The sequence below is a fragment of the Cupressus sempervirens genome, chromosome 1, assembly GCF_028749045.1.
Source record: "Cupressus sempervirens isolate cs-2001-9-10 chromosome 1, ASM2874904v1, whole genome shotgun sequence".
Classification (NCBI taxonomy): domain Eukaryota; kingdom Viridiplantae; phylum Streptophyta; class Pinopsida; order Cupressales; family Cupressaceae; genus Cupressus; species Cupressus sempervirens.
In genome coordinates this window covers 106,000,527-106,014,266 of record NC_143118.1, presented here as the reverse complement: position 1 = coordinate 106,014,266, position 13,740 = coordinate 106,000,527, and positions in this window count along the sequence as shown.

The following is a 13,740-nucleotide window of genomic DNA, read 5'->3' as shown; positions in this document are numbered from 1 at the left end:
CTAGGGTTGCATTAGCCTAAGGTTTCATCTAGCATAGGGTTGCATTGCATAAACACATGATTAAATTAAAAATCTACTTCCATTGGATTGTTAGCCTCTTCATGGTATCATGTTTTCTTCATGGTTGCACAAGTGTTCAATTCTTTGGTTCATCCTATCAATCTCCATGGGATACCTATCACTATCAACAATGAACAGAACACTACATGAGATGTTAATTCATTCATATTTTGCATTCATAATTATAAGCATAAACATCTCATGTACAACAAGCTATAAAAAGAGAAAGTGACAAATGTAAATGGTACTCAACTCAAAAAAATTCATATATATATATATATATATATATATATATATATATATATATATATATATATATACATATACATATACATATACATATACATATGTATATGTATGTGTATATATATATATATATATACACACATACATATACATATACATATACATATATATATATATATGTATATGTATATATATATCAAAAGTGTACATCTCTACAAAACTAGATGCTACTCAAGCACTGTCAATCTATAAAATGATACAAAATGGTGCTGGCACACTAATAGATACATAGCCAAACCAAAACTTGGGGTAAATTTGAATCTAACTCTCTCCTCCCCCTTCACCTCTTGGAGGAGAAGTAGGAGGTAGAGGAGGCATATCCAATCTCAATCCAGGCTATTCACCTTGGACTCTCATGCATACTATGAAAATTGAGGCACCTACTTAGCCTCATCTGGTACAACTACTACATAAGCTACAAAATAGTACATTACCTTGGATGATTGTAGCTAGATCTCATCCTACTATTGCTCTGATCTCTATGACTCCCACTCTAACTGCTCTTATAGCCCTCAGATCTCATACTCCTAGTTACAAATTTGGAAGTCCTTTATAGCTACATGTATCTGTTGCTCTCCTAGGTGTCATTATGCACTTTATATCCACTCTCTAGCTCTCCTCTAGGCCTCCTAAGTCTACACTAGAATATCTCCACCCTGGGCTCATATAGTAGGTTGATCCTACATCTCTTCATTTCCTTGCTTAGCTTACTCTACTAGCTACTCCACCTTTGTGCAAGGCCTTTGTACATTTCCTCCTATGGATCCCAAGGATCCCATCTCATCTTGTGGTTGCCTCTGACCTAATCCATTTCCACCAACATTTATATTTACTCTCATCTATCAAGATAGGATCTTCACTTGGCATGTCCTATGTCTTACCTATTGTGGTGGTCCCTAGAGTGCCTATATTGCCTATCTAGGTGCAACCATCCCCACTAGATCTATAAACCTTGGTAAAGGATGATTTACAAAGTAAGCCTAATATGTAAAACTCATCCCCCCATCTACTACCACTGACAAGTAGTCCCACTATGTTACAACCAAGTTGCACACATCTATCATAGATCTCCTTGGATCTAACCTCAAGAACCATTCATAGTCCAAATCTATTGCTAGCGACACTTGGGAGTAGTCCTCCTATGAAATATCCTATGACCTCCCATACTATCGCTACACACATGTCAAAGAAAATCTCTTCACAGCCTATATAGATTGTCCTATTGGTGGATGAAAGGTGAATATAGGACTTAGCTCTACCTGTGCATCATCCTAGTCCTTTGTCTCCCTCCAAGTCATCAAGATGACCCCTCCTCAATCTTCCCCAAAGCAATCTAGGTAAGCTATCCTCTATATATACAAATGTACAGCTCCATAGACTATTTCTCAATTACAAAAATGGGCCTCATGACTAGTAGGTGCTCCCATGCCAAGATCTAGAGAGCATAGATCCCAATGGGCATGCTCTTCCTCTTATGATACACAATCTCATACATCTCATGGAACATGTGTACAAACATGCATTGACCCCACCCATATCTCTTTAGGGTCTTCAATATCATCTAGAGGATTTGCCCCCATCCACACTCTAGTCTATGTTTGCCTCTATCTGACATCAAGAAATAGCTAATAAATATTGCCAATATTGATGGAAACCTATGAGTGGGACCATAAGTATGCACTAGCTTATCCCACATCCTAGCTTTTCCCTTAATTAGGTCCTCCTAAAAAATGGTCCGTAGTGCCCCTGTACCTACTCATGGAATTGTATCATAAACCACCCCTAGTCTACAGAATGGTATACAAATTATCCTATAAATGTCCTCTAGGGTGATCATCATCCCCCCTGTAAAAAATAAAATGTGTTCATCTCTGAATGGAAACACTCTACTAGCGCAGTTAGAAGGCCATGATTCACCAACACTGGTGGAATCTAGCAAAGATATGAAAGTCCTAATCTATCAATATGTGCCATGACAACATCATCAAGATGATGCAAAAGAGCTCCATATGACGAGTAATGGGATCAAAATTTGACATCATAAAATATAACCTACACACATGAACAAATACAACAAGCAAACAATTAGTCTTTTCTAAATAAACATGATGAGATAGAGTACAAAATTACCATGAAAAATCAAATTTCATGTGAGAAATGATCAAGTACTAAGCTAAAAATGAAAAAAATTAAGGTTTCTCGCATGACACATGGGCATCTCCTACATGAGAAACCTATTATACCAGGAAAAGAAGTACATGGCTGGTCCTTCTTTGTGCGAGAAGAGACTAGCTTTGGAGAGACATCCTCATGTGAGAACTGACACACAATGCATTCAAAATGCCTAAAAATGACCTAAACTACCTTGAAAAGTGTAAAAAATTAAATGCAAAGAAAAGTTATTGACTACTATGTCCATACTTTTCTGGTTAGCTATGTCATCGAGAGTGCTCAAAATGATGTCTCTCCATAGGGACCACCATTTTCTCCTCAGAGCTCTCTTCTTCACAAAAGACAAAAGTGCAAATGAGTTGAAAGTGACCCTTTGGGCCCTTATATAGGTTTTGACCTAATTTTTCAAAGTGCTTTGATTGGCATGAAAATCACACCCTATCTAATTTGACCACTCTAAATCCATTTTTGGGATCGAATTCAAAATCTAACACACTTAAATAGCTAAAAATACCTTTTAAAATTTTTGGATTGATGCAATCGAACAGTTGTGTAGTCCAACTTGCACTGATACTTTGTGAATCTTGGAATCTTTTCAAATCACTTTTTTTTCAAAATTTTCAAAATTTTGGAAAAAGTCAACTCAAGTCAACTTTGGTTAAAATTTGGTCAAACTTGGTCTTCTAAAACTCAAAATCACTCTAGATTGACTCTAAATTTTCTTTTGATCATTTTGATCTCTTCTATATTCTTTAGAATCTCATATTTTCTTCAATATCTCTCGATATATTGCTCTACATCATATTTTTGGTGTGTCATCTTCCAATTTTTCTCCTGAGGGGACAAAATGACTACATCATTGAATCTGAATTTTAATTTATTCTAAATCTTATATCCTCAGCACTGAAGGCATCTTGTTCCCTTTCTATCTAGCATCTATGTCATCTATCCCATCTTTTGATTAGTTGATCACATCCTCTAACGGTTCTTGTCAGAGTTCGATGAATAGGTATGGGGATAGTCTAAACCCTAACTCCTAAGGATCAAGCCTCATTTTAGAGATGATTCTATGACTCATGATTGGATCTTGTTATATTTTTGGACTAGTATTCAAGTGTTCTATCTAGACTCTAGGGGATTAAGCTCTATTTTGGGGATAATTCTAAATTCTTGCTAAGGATTAAGCTTTGTTCTAGAGATAATCCTAACTTTTGCAAAGAATTAAGCATCATTCTAGGGATAATTCTAAGCTCTTTCTTTTAATCACTATTCAATGAACATGTATCGAGATAGTCTAAACCCTAACTCCTAACAATTGAGTCTCATTTTGGGAACAATTTTGTGAAAGTCCACAATCTTTGTTTTATCACCTTGGTATCTAAGTGTTCTATTTGGATCCCCTAAGGTTAAGCTTCATTCTAAATATGACCTTTAAAAGCTTATCATCTTGGTATCTAGGTGTTCTATCTAGATCCCTTAAGTTTAAGCTATATTCTAGAGATAATCTTAAAAAGCTTATCATCTTGGTATCTAGGTGTTCTATCTGGATCCCTTAAGGTTAAGCTCCATTCTATAGATAATCTTAAAAAGCTTATCATCTTTGTATCTAGGTGTTCTGTCTAGATCCCTTAAGGTTAAGCCCTATTTTGGAGATAATCTTAAAAAGCTTATCAACTTTATTATCTAGGTGTCCTATCTAGATTCGCTAAGGTTAAGTTTCATTCTAGAGATAACCTTTAAAAGCTTATCAATTTGTATCTATATCATCAATTTCAAAACCAGTCTCGTTTCTTGATCTTTGCATCATACTTCTAATTTCTTTGAATAGAATGTGTTTCTTGCACATTCATTCGAAGGAGGAAAAATGTAATACCCCAAAATTGGCACATTGCCATGTTAAAAAAAATTGGTCTATTCAATCAACCCTAAGTCCTATTTTACTTGGCAATTCTAAATCTAATACTCACTACTTGACCTAAGTGTCAAATGTAGAAAACCTTAATCTACATTAATCTACTCTTTATTTAATTCCTAAGTATCAACTCAAATTAGCTTCATTAAACCTATTGATCAAATTTGATTTAATTGAAAGTGTTCATACTTTGATTAAATTAAATTACCCCTTTAGCTAATGTGTAAGGGAATTAAATATATTTAATTTGATAATGTCCTCACTTTAATTATTGAATGTAATTGTTTAGTTAATTTAAAAAATGCATTTATGAGGTAATATCTTATTTTATTAAATTAAATCATCTATTCAAATCTTCTCTATAATTCAAGAATGAGAATTTTGAGTGTTCTATCTCTTGAATTGGAATTGACTTAATCAACTTATTCTCACACTCAGGTGAATTTCAGTTAACTCTTCATCACACTCAGGATATGAGTTGGTTAACCTCACTTGCATAGAGAATCTTCCATCCTAACTAAATCACATCTTTGATCTTAACCATTGATTAATTTAGGAATTCTATTTAATAGGCTTCTAATTCCTCATTAAAAAGTTTGAATTGAATTGCATCGAATCACTATTGAAATAGATACTCACTTTCTTAATACTATCATAGCTTTCATAATTTCTTAGTATTAATATCATATAGACTAAAAATGCACTCATATAGCTTAATTTTCTTTTCCTGTTATTAGATTAGAACTACATCTCATCTAGATTAATTGCACTCTCATATAGCTACATAAATCCTTCATAATAAAAGGTTTGGTTGCCTACTTCTTATTCTGAGAGCAAAGGAAAAAGCCTTCTAGTTAGAAGGCAATAGGTCACACTATTGGATTACTTAGATGAACAATTCAATGTTCATTATAGGATTATCTCTCAGGTAATGATGGTGTTGAAGTGTATGTGAGGATCTAAGGCCCACATTTCACATATACATCTCCAACTAAGTTACTAAAAATTAAAACACATTGACATCTCAAGATCAACTTGTTAATTAAGTTATAATAAATATCTAGTTCTAACCAAGTTGTGCAAGGATTTGAGTTAATAAGAAGTTTGCATTGACATCTAAGGGATTTGGAATTATTTTAGTGTTAACTTAATTAACCCTACTCTCTTAGTTACTCCTCTTATATTTCCAACACATGGAAGGAAATATCAATCTTCACATAAATGTGTTGGAAATACAAATGGGAAATGTATACTTCTGAGAAGGGGGTTGAATCAAAAGTACAAGTATTTAACCAATAAAACTTTTAACTTAAAAAAATACATGCATAAACATATTGAAATAACATGTAAAGTAAATGCATCCTCATAAAAGCTTGACACCAAATATGATTACCCAAAAACCCTCCAATGAGATGGTAAAACTAGGGTGGGGGTGACACCCACAATTCTTCACTACTGTAGCAATAAAGTTCACCTATTAAGGTTACATAGTTTGACCATTTTAATGATCTACCCTATGAAAGGCCTTCCCTATTAAAGGCTTACAAAGAATTGTTAGATCCCACCTTGTTAAAGGATTTTAACACCCTACTAAAAGTGTGCCTAACTATAGGACTCTAGAATAGTCACTTGGAATGTCACCCTATTAAAGAATTTTACAATGACTGTTAAATCAACCTTAGTCCAAAGGATTTCACCCTACTGATACAATTGTTAGAAAGTAATAGTAGAATGTTTGATTTGATACACTTAAAAAATTTTCCTTTCTAAATTCATATCACGATTCAATCCATCTTGGTCCTCTTGATCTATTATATCAATGTTGTATAAACTCTCCTCTGTTTTGCAAACTAATTATGCAGTTCCTTCACACTTCTAAGTCACCTTGTATGATTTCTAATTAATTAACCCCTTTTACTTGCTTCAATTCTTCATTTACATCACTTCCTCACATACATTGACTCATACTCTCTAAATTATGGGGCTTCACCTTCCTTTAAAAAGACTTTGGTGGCTTAGGGTTAGGTATGAATCTATGACTAAGATTCATTCATTTTCCCACTCAATTCCTTCCATTTTTAAGATTGGTTGCATGTTGGTTGCATAGGGAATCCAAATAGATTTGATCTTATCTTCAAAGCTTCGAGATCTATCCATAAGTCAGCTCAAAAAAATGGTTTACATAGTTGTTTATGTCATCACAAACAACTAGGTCCATTTTGTGTTACTTAGCACTTGATAATAATGATGCTTGACACTTACTATAATTCTATCTTGCTCAACACTTGAACTTGCTTGGCATCAATTGTTCACTTGACAATTGAATTTCTTAGTACATGAGTGACTTAGCACTCATTGCAACCCGACATCTATATATATTATACTCGGCATGTGTTACTAGCTCAGCATGAACTTGGTGAATATTTTAAGTGTGTTGACATTCAATTATTAAAACCAATCTAAGATCACCAATCTCCATTTTTGACATGCGTGGCAAAAAAACTTAACTGTACATTACAAATCTAATTTCCTCGAGTATAATATACATACAGTTCAACATATGTACAAAACTTCAAAATTTTCAAAAATTTCTAATAGACTCATATACCTCAAAATTTTGTAACTCCTCCTAAGTTAATGTGCCCATCCTGTATCCAAAATTTCTTCTCTTCTCTGGGTAGATTTGCCTCATGTTGATACTCTTTATCTTCAAAATTTTTGACACTCTATGTTTTTGTCTTGCTCTTCTTTATTTTTATCTCTGATATACTTTGTTACTCTATTCTTTTTCTGGTTGCTCCCCCTTTGCTTGGTCTCCTCCTTTTTCTTTACTATCTCCCCCTTTCATATTTATCTCTCCCTTTTATATTTCTCCCCCTTTTTGATACTAATGTCAAAGGGTTTATACACTAATTGTGTATTTGTCCAAAATGTTCTTATGGACTTCCATGATGATCTTCAAAGTAGCATCCTAGTTGTCTAATGCAACATCTAATGATTTGATCTGGATGGTTGTCTCTACTGCAAGAAGAACTAGACTATCCAATATTGAAAGATTGGGGCATTTCTTTAATACTACTTCTATATAGGTTAGTTCTTTGTAGAGTATTTCCATATGGGGGGTAAGGGATGGTTGTATATTAATCAACTTGGCTCTTATGCTAGCCTCTTCTACTATTAACATAGCTAGATCATTTTTTGTATGAATCATTGAATGAAAGTGCTTCTCACTTTGAGCTGGACTTTGAGGTAGTTGCATACCTAAAATATTCAAATTCTTTTCCAGACTCAAAATTCTATGGCTCGTTTATTGTGTGAATGCTATGGGATCACATAGTTTGGTGTATAATGATAATATGTTCTCAAGTAATTTCTTCACTTTCTCAATTTTGTTAGCCAACTCAACTTGTGATAATGCTATTCCACTAGACATCTTCTCATTGACTTTTCCTTGAAATTTCTTTTTAGATCATTCCATGAGTTTAACATTGGTTTCTTGGTCTTCATTTGTCACTTGTTCAACAATTTTTGATAATTTTTCTAATATAGGCTTTGATTCATTAGGTGTTTGCATGCTAAAAGCATCTAAAAAGATGTATTTGATCTCCTAAAGTGATTTCCTTTGTTTATACTCTTTCCTGAGTATCTCTTGATTCTTCTTTCTCTCCAATGCTTGTTGCATGATATTAATCTACTCTAAGTTCATGGTTGCATAATCATATTTTTCTATCACTATTTCTTCCTCTAGTAGTGCATCACCATAGTGAAATACTTTAGTAACCTTCATTGAGCTAGAGCCTAGTGCTAAAAGCTACAATGGTATTGCATCAATGCTCAGCCTCTGAAGGACTTTAGTAGGAGTGCCAGTTGTTGGTAGATTTACCAATGTCTAAATAGCTTCTTGCTTCTTTTCCTTGGGTATTTCCTTCTCTTCATTAGATTTTCCTCGATCAATTATGATCAATCATGGTGCACCTTGTGTTTTTGCAATAGGTATAGAAACATCTATCTATCCTTCTTGTTCTTTTGTTGGCTCCTTTACTTCTACAGTTTGAACTTCATCAACTTTTGTAGTAATGTCAACCTTTGTGGATTTATCTTCTATTTGTGTCAATGGTTGAGCATTGGTAGCTATAGGGATGGTAGTAGGTGGTTCTTGTGCATTTACCTTTTTGCTTGCTATATCAGCTATTGCTTTTTGTAGTTCATCCACACTGACCAATACAGGATTTTCACATAGCCTTGCCTATAGTGTGGATTGGTCTAGTATCTTTTTCAAATCTTTTGTAGTTAATAGATTGATGCTCTAAGGTGATTTTTTAGGGACATCTTTTACTGTTATGGTCTCTACAAATGTGTTTGTGTCATGTGAGGGCTCATGATTGGCAATTGTGAGTATTCCATACTCTATTCTACTTGCTGCTCCTTAGCTATTGCCATCTCATCTTTCTTTTGTTCTGTCTCCTCCAATGTAGTGTCTTCTTTCTATTTTTCTATTTCTTCCTCCTTTCCCTCACCTTCTTCTTCATTATTCCTTCCCTCAAAGGGATTTGCATCTTCTTCTTTTACAATTGTCAATCCATATATTAACCTCCACTTTTGTGTGGATTTCTTCACAGCATTCTCAATTTTATTTTACAAAATGCTAAATTCCCTATACTTTGGTGCAAATATGCTACCATATGTTTTATTAGCCTTAGTTATTTTTCCTTTTGATAATTCTAGCATCGTGTGTGCCAATGTGGACTCTCTTATTTCTTTCTCCATGTTTAGGCAATAGTGCCATTTATTCTCAACAAGTGTATATAAATCTTTGGGCATTGCATTATCAAATTCAAGAGGGGTGTTCTTGAATTTTTCCATCATGACATATGTAGATCCTTTAACCATGTTCTAGTATTCTCCACTCAGTTTACCAATTTCAATGTCTTTCAAACTAGTCAAATCTGCATTATCTCTAACATTATCACAAATGTTTTCAAGATCAGATTTGGGAGCATGACTTATTATTCTAAATTGGCTTTGTTCCTCTAAGTCTATCTTCTCATCATTTGACTCTAGTTGTGCTACATATTTTCTTCCTTTTTTCTTCTACATAGGACCAATTTTCTCATTTTCCTTTGTTTTCTCTTTTGCCTACTCCTTGGCCTTTTGAGTAGTTTCCCTTGCAGTGGCTCTTGTTGCTAGAGTTGTAGGCTTTGTTGCACTAGGATTTTCAATCTTCTTTAGCTTAGGTTTCACAACTAGATGTGTCTTTCCTTTTCTTTTGATTGCTTGAGGCTTGCTTGGTGCTTCCTCGCCATCTTCTCCCTTGGTACCTTCTTTTTCCTGATCCTCACCCATAACTTGGGTTGAAGCAAGAGGTTCTTGAACTTTTACCTCTTCATCATCTTCTCCATCATTACCTTCTTCTCCTTCCCCAAACTTAGCTTTTAGCTTCTTCAACATTTTGTCTTTCTTCTTCAAAGTTGAGGTAATCTTTAACTCCATCTCAACTTTATATTTCACAACATAATAATTACCAAAATTTTTGGTAGCTTTATCAACTTCTTTAGCAAGAATTGTAGTGATAGTAGTTGAGGCTTCATGAATGTTAATTTCATAACCTAGAGACCTTAACCATCTAACTCTAGGTATTGCAGCTTGGATGAAGGTATAGTCAATGTCTACTAGAAAGAAAATATCATTGTAATATTTCTCAACTAGGGAAATAGGAATTCTCAACCTCTATTTCATGGATTTCTTGAAGTCTTCAAATTAACTAGTCATTACCAACTCAAAATTCTCTCCCATTTTTTCAATATACTCATTTATTTGCACAACAAAAGACCTATTGGTCTTCCATCCTACTCTACCAAAATATGAGAATTCATTTTGAATATAGAAGAATATACATATTAGTATGGAACCAAACATACATTGAGCACTTTTAGATTTCATTTTTGCTCCTAGGTTTTCAATTATTTGTTGTAATTGGAGTTTTGAAAGATCATAGGTATGATCTTTCTTGACTATCTTGTATCCTACATCAACTTCTATACATGGAACACTATTTAGTCAAATTGACTAATAGAATTTGTATGATATGACTCTAACTACAAATTCAAGAAGTGGATCTTTGATAGTGTCAATAGTCATTCCTTGCTTGTTTCACTTGACTCCTATATGTCACTCAATCACCTCTTTTGAATCACTCCTTGAGGTTTTATGCCAATCTAAGGTTGGGTATACAATAACCCTATGTAAAATTCTCTATGAAAGTTTGATGGGTCCACCTTCTAGCTATAAACATCTATCACATATTCTACTCAAGACAATTCTGATCCATTCAATTTTGAAGATAGTTGGAAAATCTAGGGCAAAAGTTAAGCCCTTCCTCGCTACAATTTCAAATTCTTTCTTTAACACTCTGTTTTCACATAACCTATCATATGCTTGTCTAATTTCCATGTCTCCAATCCCTCCTACCTTGAAATTATAACATTTCCTCACATCTTGAACCATAAAAATCTTAGTTGGAATGATAGATAACATGCCTGCTGAGTCATTCTTATATGAAACTTCTAGTATGGCCCTAAAATCTAGTTGTTTAACCTCATTGCAAACTAATTGAACTTCAAAAGGTTCCTTCTCCTTTATATTCTTATAACTTGAGGCCATTATGAAAGCTAGGGTTTAACAAATATGAAAACTATGTAGCTTAGTAGGTGAAGAATACTTTTGAAATTGATGAACTGATGCTCAATCTTCACTATGATCTATGAAAATTCTTCTTTCCTTCTTTTCAATCACTTATTTTCTCTAATTTATCTCGCTCTATGTTTGTAATGATGAAAAATATGTGAAATTTGGCCTTATATCCTTTCAAAAGATAGCATTGATTGCATGGTTCATGTACAGTTGTAAACTCGGCTTCAATGAAATTTCTATTTCACTCGACATTCATTAGTTTTACCATCACTCAATAGCTATAATAATTACCTTACTTGGCAACAATAGAAATATCCCTCACTTGGTAGCCACTACTTACTTGGCTTCAACTGACTTTAGCTAATAGCTTGGTGCATACTAGGATTTTACTCGACAATTGAAGAGAACTTTTCACACTCAACAATAATGTGAAATCCTAAAGATTTAACCTTGGATTTTACTTATTATCTTGCATCTTTATTCATGCTAATACATCTATTTCAGTACTATCTTCTTTTGGAACTAATGTATGATAAAACATTTCAAAAATTAGTCCCACATACCTCTTTTTTCTTACATTGATGAGATGTGATCACTTGACCTCTCAGGTGAAGTGATCCCTTCATTTGACATCTTACATCCATCTTTCTTCCTCCATGTTTTTCTCATCTCTCCTCTGATGTGTTAAACATCTACCTTGCCTCTTCCTTTGTTGAACTCTAAGTTAGGTGCCTTTGTCCTTGCTGGCTAGTGCTTGATGATATGACCAATCTTCAAATAGCTAAAGCATGTAGTTTGACTCAACCATCTCTTGTAGTTACCACTAAAGTGTGTTCTTATGCAATTCTTAGGGATGCATCCATACAAGTTTTCATAGCTTCTTCCCTTTTTTGGCTTGTTTGATGACCATGTGGACTTGGATCTACATTCAAAGGCTCTATGTCCAAACTTCTAACAATTGTAGAAGTGTCCTTCAAATTTTGGTGCATGCATGGTTCTGGTTCTGCATTCATGTGCTTGGTGACTTTGTTTTTTGCACTTGTGACAATGAGTCATGTTCTTTGGTTTAGCATTCTAATTAGCATTCTTGTTCCTAAAAACAATAGCTATATGTCCTTTATTACCATAGTGATGACAAGTAGGTTTAGAATTATTACTTTTATTATTTCTTTAATCAATAGCTTTGGATGATTCTCCTTCTTTAGTGCTTATGTAGCCCAATCATGATGTGTCTTTGCTAGATTTAGGGGATTTTAGTAGTTTCTCAAAGTATTTGATGGATTCATTTGGCTTGTTGAAACTTTCAGCAAACTCCTTTTCTCTTTTTAGGTCATTCTGAAGCTTTTCATTTTGCAACTTCAATGTAGTTGTCTCAATGTCCTTGACATTCAACTCATGATGAGAATTCATCATTTAGCTTAAGGTGTCCAATTGCATGTTTGAGATCCTAGATAGCTTTGCTGACTTTTCTTCCAATCTGTTTGCCTAAACTCTTTTATCTTCTTCAATCATGGTCTTGTCTTCTATAGCTTTCTTCTTCTATTTAGTCACCTCACATAGCAATATAGCTTGTGATTCTTGTTCCAACTTGAGATTTTTGATTTCCTCAACTTGTGCTCTGTTCTTTCCCATGAGATCTATAATTGTTGCATCAAATTAATAGGAGTTACCATCTAGAAATAACTTTGTGGTGTCAATCTCTTTGTATTGTGTGTCATTTTCTTCCATATCAATTTCTTTCCTTCTCTTCAACAAACTTCTTAAGGCATCTCTGCTTCATTCAGTTGTTTTAGTAAGAGATGTACTTCAATCTCCTAATTTTCAATGGTCTTTGCTAACTTGTAAGCCTCCATTTCAAGATCTTTTCTCCAAGCTATAAGGGTTCTCCTAATGAGAACTAAGCTTTGATACCAAATTTTGGAAATACAAATGGGAAATTTCTACTTTTGAGAGGGGTGGGTGAATCAGAAGTACAAGTATCTAACCATTAATTTTTTTAACTTAAAACAATACATGCATAAACATATTGAAATAAGATGTAAAGTAAATGCATCCACATAGAAACTTGACACCATATATGATTACCCAAAAACCCTCCAATGAGAAGGTAAAACTGGGGTGTGGATGACACTCACAAGTCTTCACTACTACAACAATAAAATTCACCTATTAAGGTTACATAGTTCAACCATTTTCATGATCTGCCTTGTGAAAGTCCTACCTTGTTAAAGGCTTACAAATAATTTTTATATCCCACCTTGTTAAAGGATTTTAACACCCTACTAAAAGTGTGCTTGTCTAAAGGACTTTAGAATGCTCACTTAGAGTGTCACCCTATTAAAGGATTTTATAATGATTGTTAAATCAACCTTAGTCCAAAATATTTTACCCTATTGATATATTTGTTAGAAAGTAACAATAGAATGTTTGATCTGATACACTTACAACTTTTTCCTTGCTGATTTTAGATCACAATTATGTTTGTCTTGATCCTCTTGATCTATTATATCAATGTTGTATAGTCTCTCCTCTATTCTACAAACTAATTCTATAATTCCTTCACACTTCTAAGTCACCTTGTATGCTTTTTTATCAACTCA